Here is a 7,257-nt window from a genome sequence, read left to right as displayed (position 1 = left end):
AGGTACATAAAAACAATTATTTAAATACAATTCAAATCCATTCGCTAGAACAAGTACATAAGTACCCTTGGACGCGGCCGCTACCCTAGCTCCATTCCCAAGTCGGAGATCAACATCGCATTTGCTCAGCTTTTCCACGTTTCTTAGCCCCTGTAAATGATTACAAAGGTGAGAACCACAACCAGTATCTAGTACCCATGTTGTCGTGGAAGTGAAATTTACATCAATAACATAAATCTCAGTAGGAATTTTACCAAGTGGAATGACAAGTCCATCCCTTATATTTCCCAAATATATGGGGCAATTTCTCATCCAATGTCCCATGCCATGACAATAATGGCATTCATCATCAACTTTGGCTCCTCTACCATTGTTGAATTTTCTCCCTTTTCTTCCCTTCCTCTTGAACCATTTCCCTTTTGTAGCAAGATCTTGCTTGCTAGAACTCCCACTTACTTCGGCATCCTTCTCTTCCAAAGATAGGGACCTCATAGACTTAGTGACATGGTCTACCCGAGACGTATTCACATAAGGCCTAGTTATAGTAGGAGGTATGGAGGAAGTGATGAAATTGAGATTTCCATCAGAACCGATCCCAAAATGAAGCTCTCTAGTAGTATCGAGTTGGTGGTTGGAGCAAATTTCGTCGAATAAATTGTGACATGACTCAATGGTAATTGGTGTTGTTGCTTGTGATGGATCCATTGTGATATAAATCAACTACAAATTTGGAGGTAAAGGAAATATTAACATTTGTCATTTTAATATAAACTTGTAAACATTTTTAAACAAGTTTTAACATTTATATAGTGACCTCTACCCAACTAATATAAATGATTCCGAGATCCAAATTCATATTAATACGGGCACGGTAAGCCGATTCATCCCTTATTAATATAACTCGGTGGATTAACCTCTTAATCGATTCTACTTTTAGAACTCTCGGTTGATAAAAATCACTCTAATTTTCATCTTAAGCCCGGAACACATGCGACTACGGTCACGAATACTTCCGTTGAGCTCAATCCAAATTTCGATGTAATAACATTTTACTACCCCACTTCGCCAACGTAACAAGGTTTGTATTACGGTAAAGCCGGCTCAACTCCCTTATGAAATTGTTACTTCATGGGTTTCTACTATTTGGTAAGGCTATTTCTCAATTTATGTGAGAGGTCTTGTCAATTTATTATCTATCACGTTTTAAGTGAACTAAAGCGGTGAACTACGATAATTATAATTGACACAGTCGATGAGTCGATATGATATGCATGTGTTGTTATGGCGATTTGGCAATGCATGTAACATATCAAAGCAATAAATAAAATTCCTAGTATGGCCTTCCTAAAATAGAAAATCAAATATTCTATTACATATTCGGAAACCAACTCCTTTGGTCCCTTGAATCTTCAATTGGCACGCTTCCCAAGACACCGTCTTCGTCGGATCACCTTTCCGAATGGCACCGTCTTTGAAGATACTCCATAATTACAAATAATAATAAAAATACAAAGCTATTCCTATTATACATTTGTAAAATGGAAAAACTAATAAAAATAAAAGTGATACGAGATCACATTAAATTACAACCGAATCAATATTCCCTTTCATTACGTGTAATATTGATTAAACTAAGGCCATACTAAGATAAAATTACATAATTCTAAATTATATAAATAAAAGACATTCAACAATTGAAATATGCAGCATTATAATATGTACCTATCATGTCAAATGATGTGCCAAATCGCCCTATTTAACTTATGTCGTACATAGAACCCGGTTTTATGGAAATGCGTGATAATAACCTTTTAAAATCACTAATTAACACTTAAATCACATCTAAGCTCAAGTTAATTATCCTAACACTTTTTTGGACTCAAAAAATAGTCATCACTCAATTTTTGACAATAATTCAACTTGATTTAATCTTATGCTCATTTTATTTTTGCAAGAAATTTTTATGCTCATTTTTGACCTTGAAATCATATAATTTATGAAATAAATCCAAATTAATTTATAAAATTCTCAAAATTTGAATTTTAAATTTTTGAAAATTCTGGAATAATTCCATGACACTCATAATGTCAAAAATCATGGTTAAAATTTTCGAATTAATTTTTGAGAAAATATAGTTGCATATTATCGGTTTTATCTCATAAAATATTTAAAGTATCCAAAAATTACTCCAATAATTTTTACAACCTTAGATCTGATAAGTGGGATATTAATGCAACTTAAAATAATTTTCTCAAGCCATGCAATACGTTTTAGCTAATTTTGCTAAAATAGTCACTATTTATGCCATTTTTACTCTAAAAATCCATAAATCATGCTAAAAGATATATTTTAATCTCGAAATTTATATACTCTATGTAAATTATGCATGTGACATCATATTAAAAAATCATGGCTTAATTCAAAATTTAACTATTTTTAACCATTTTACCTCTATTAATCCATTTTTATCTCATAAAAATCATAAATCATGCAATATTAATTCAATTAATACGAGTTTTTACACACAACTTGTAAAATATGCATGTGAGGTCATATAAAATTCCCAAGGTCAGAAACTTAGTTTAACTATTTTTAGCATTTTAATTCCCATTTTAGTCATAAAAATGTAATAAAATGACCAAAAATCATTAAAATGGGCAATAAATTTCCATAAATCATAAAAATGATCTAAAAAAATTTTAGGACCAGAATATATAACATGCATGGTGATTTCGTGGCTTATACTTATAAATCACAAATTTTTAGTTTTATATGTTAACCTTTTAATTCGGAAAAACAATAACCGATTATGCATGCAACATCCTTATGCTCTGATACCACTTGTTAGGTTCATATACCTATTATTAGACTCCTCTAATAATGAACTAACTAACTTGTTAATTATTTGTTCTTTAGATCTAGTGCATGCATAACAAAATGAAAGATTTATAAGAAAAACAATGTCCCTTACATTGGTAGTAGGTTCGAAAATATGGGCACAAGTAAGGTCACCTTCCTTCACTTGTTCTTGAGCTAAATATGATGGATGATCCTCCTAAGACTCCAAGTATAGAAGACACTCCAATAAGTTGCACCCAAGATTAATCCCAAAAATTCCTACTAATATTAACTAGATATATAGTAGAAATGTACCCTTAATAATACTAATATTTCTAGTATTACTACCTCTAGTAATAGATGATAAGTATTAATATTTTTGGAGAGTTTTATGACTTTGCATGTGAGGAAAGATGAAACAAAATGAGCAAAAACCAATAGTGCAAAAATGAGCAACAAATGCTCATATATAGAGCACCAAAACCGGTGGCTCTCATGCAAAAGGGAGAATATTTTCTTTTTGTTTTTGCTCGTGTGTTTAGTATAGGTAGTGTAGTGTAAGAGTAGGTATGATTAAAGCTTGTGTGTAGTGTCACAATCACACTTTAATCAAAACAAACAAAAGACAAAAGAGCATCTTTTGCTCTTTCATTTGGCCGAAATAATGGAGCCATTTTGGTCCATTTTTCCCTTTTGTCATTTGTCCCACAAATACTTATAAGTCATATGTTTAACTATTTTACATAATTAATTATTAATGTAACCATTTAACACTTAAATATCACAATTAATAATATAATATACACTCCACTTTTTGAGTAGTATACTACCATTATATCAATATATAATGGGTCTTATAATTACTAGTTAGTTAAAATCACAACTTCTTGTAACTTTAAATAACTAATTACCTCTACCTCAAAACTTATATATATATCCTCAAGTAATTTAGCAATTTAACACTTAAATACTAAATTAAATCTTATTTAATCACATTACAATAAGATGCAAAATTAACACTCCCATTATTAAGGAATTAATTAATCTGTATCACATACAATTAATTAAATATCTATTTGGGCCTCATCCTATAGGTGTGACCTAAAGGGGTCAACTGATCACCACCGTCACACGACAGTAATGTCAAACTCTAGTTAGCCAATCATTACCAATTAATGACGGTCAGTCGACTATATAAAGAATCATCCCTCACGTATTCTTAGTATGAGATTTAATAATGATATTTAAATCATGTGATCGCACTATTGTTGGGGACACATTTCCCAACAATATGTGTCCTCCGACAATAATGCGATCACAACTGTCGATCATAATGATCACATGTTTAAATCTCATTTTAAGAATACATGTAGGATGTAATATTTCTGATCAAGCGGTCCACACATATCGGTAATGATTGGGCGACTAGAGTTTGACATTATGTCGTCGCGACGTGGTGATCGATTGATCCCCTTAGGTCATACCTATAGGGAAATACTCTTAATTGATTATTTAATTAATCGTATGCCGATACGAGTTAATTAAATTGTTTAAAATTGACGGATGATCTTGTGAGTAAAGTTAACGTGTCTTATTGTAATTCGATTAAATTAGATACGGTCTAAGTAATCGAATTGTTTTATTAATTGGATAAAATTATTGTTTACGAAACAATTGAAATTGAAATTGAATGAATAATTTATTATAAATACAAGACGTTGTGATTTATAATTGATAAACCGTTTTGGTACAAGTAATTACAAATTACTAGTCGATATTGTATATGACATATTTTATGAGTATGTTGATTTTTAATATGTTAAAAATACATTACAATTTCACATGTCAAGTAACATGTCACATATGTCACAATTGACAAATGACAAAATAAAATGGACCTCCCATTTTATATATGTGCCGAAAATTGGAGGGAGTTTAAGGTTTATATTGTGTTTTTTATTTTAAGTGAAAAACACAATGATTAAACCTTGCTTGTAGCCATGCAAACCTAGTTGATCTTGAGAAGAACACAAGCTCATGCATTGGCCCCTTTATTCCCCCTCCCCACCGGTTTTTCTAGCTAGAAAGGCCAATGGTTTTTTCTATCATTATTCACTCTTTCATAATATAATTTCTAGTGTAAGAAATTATCATTCTCTCTACAACTTATGAAACATTTTTAGAGAAAGAAAAACCTCACAAATCTCTCCTCTCTTGGCCGAAATTACAAGAGAACAAATTAATATTTTGTGTCAAATTTTAAGTAAGAGTTATATTGTTACTCGATCATAATAATATTAGTTATTAAGGGTTTTTCTTTGGGTATATACTTTTGGGAGAGGTTCTAATTTTGACCTTTGTTCATCCATAATAAGGAAGCTCAAGAACTAACAAATAGGTGAATTTGTTGGTGCCCTTTTGATCCGAAATCCCAAAGTAAGATTGACGATTTCTTCTCTTATCTTGTTTTTAGTTTGCATGCATAAGATCTTATATTTATTTTATGACCAAATAAATTGTTTCATATATGAATATGTAAATTAATGAGATTAATGAATCTAACAACCCCGATCGGGGACACCCCTCCCCGATCGGGGACGCAGGATCCTCGGTCAATTGCTATTAATCCTTGATTAATTAGCATATGGCATCCTATGTTCCGACTTAATGCTCCATAATTTCTCGAGTTAGAGCATCATTTGGCATCCTATGCTTGCAAGTTGACTTGGTCTTTTGGACTTTGTTTTGGGCTTCATTTCACATCTTTTCTTGCATCAACCAATGTTCATTTCTTCCATGCTCGGGAATTCTTTGCTCGAAATTCTCCAAAACGCCATTCCATTTGCATGATCTTGTTTCTTTTAGCCTCGTGAACTTTAATGCTTGCACATTTGACGAAAAAAAGCTACAAATGCTTCATTTCCTACAAAATACAATGAAAACAAGTAAAGACACCTAGAACACGGAATTAGCTCACAAATACACTAATAAAAGTGTAATATTCAAATAAAACCGAGCAAAAATAGGGGGTAAAATCGTATATAAATTAGACACATCAGCTGGGTATTCGCGGACAGATGGGGCACAACATCTCTATACAAGCTTGGATTATCAACTGGGTTAACTTTCTATACATAAACTCGGATCCTATGATAACTATCCCTATTTTCATCGACACTCTTTGGCGAATTCGGTGCATCAGAAATTGTCATAAGTTCAATAATCTTGATGTTGATATTTCCATATCTATGAATCAGATAATGACGAAAGCTTCTATTGTTACATTGTGCTTTGCCCAACGAAATGCTCCTAAGGTGGATGTTGATTTAATGGATACTGATGATTGTTCTGAAGTGGCAAACATACGAGACTTCTACCATGTCTTTCTAATTGGCACTTCCCTTTGTTCGAATTATGTTCGTTTAAAGTGTGATGCCTCCCTGAAATCTGGGTTTAAGACAGCAGCTGGTTGGATAATTCAATATGCTAATGGTGATGTTTTTCGACACGGCTCAACTAGGTTCTGGGCATGCTCACCCTTCCAAGCAGAAGTTGCTGCTCTTCATTATGTCATTACTAATGCGATTAGTCATGGTTTTAGGCATATTGACGCAACGACGGACTGCTTAAATCTAGTACTTCAAGTGACGGGCAACATGGAGGCTTCTCAGGATGCAAAGTTTATAATTCGTTCTATTACTAGCTTAATCTCTACTACGCATTGTACTTCAATAAGTCACTATCCTCGGAAGCTGAATAGGATTGTCCATTCTATTGCAAGAGCTACTATGGAATGAGTAAGCCTATTTTGCTTACTTTCCAGAAAAAAAAAAGGTTTTGGTAAGTATGTAAAGTTGGGGGTAATACGATAGCTCATTGTATAGCTCGATACTGCATGTCGGTGGGTGAGTATACTGTGTTGTGATGTGTTGAAGTTTGAATGGTAAGTCCAAAGGCGGTATGCGCGTGGCGTGCTGAGGCACTGGAAATAGATCCATTTCAGGGTATATTGGATGCACAGGAGTTTGGTATGTAAGTGTAGTACAAGTCACGTGAGACACATGGTGTGTCGTTTAAAAGAGGTTATCAAGGCTTGGTGATCCTAAGGGTATCTAGAAGTTGGGGTTGCATGGTGTGGGGAGTTCTCCGTGAAAATCAAGGTCCGAGTCAAGATGATAGTCCTTGATTTGAGAGGAGTATTGTTAGGGTGTAAACAAGTGTCCCGTATTGGTAGTGTAAGGTTAAAGGTCGTCTTTATAAGTATCCACAAATATAATAGTAGGAGGCCTTTTGGAAAGGAGCCCAAGAGTAAATCTGTAAGAGTTTGGCCCAAAGTGGACAATATTGTAATATTATGAACCGTGAACATTGGCACAGCAAAGGCCCAACATAAGGATATTCACGCTTCTGCACAACATG

Source organism: Silene latifolia, chromosome 5 (assembly GCF_048544455.1).
Source record: "Silene latifolia isolate original U9 population chromosome 5, ASM4854445v1, whole genome shotgun sequence".
In the NCBI taxonomy this organism is placed as follows: Eukaryota; Viridiplantae; Streptophyta; class Magnoliopsida; order Caryophyllales; family Caryophyllaceae; genus Silene; species Silene latifolia.
This window is presented reverse-complemented; position numbering follows the sequence as displayed.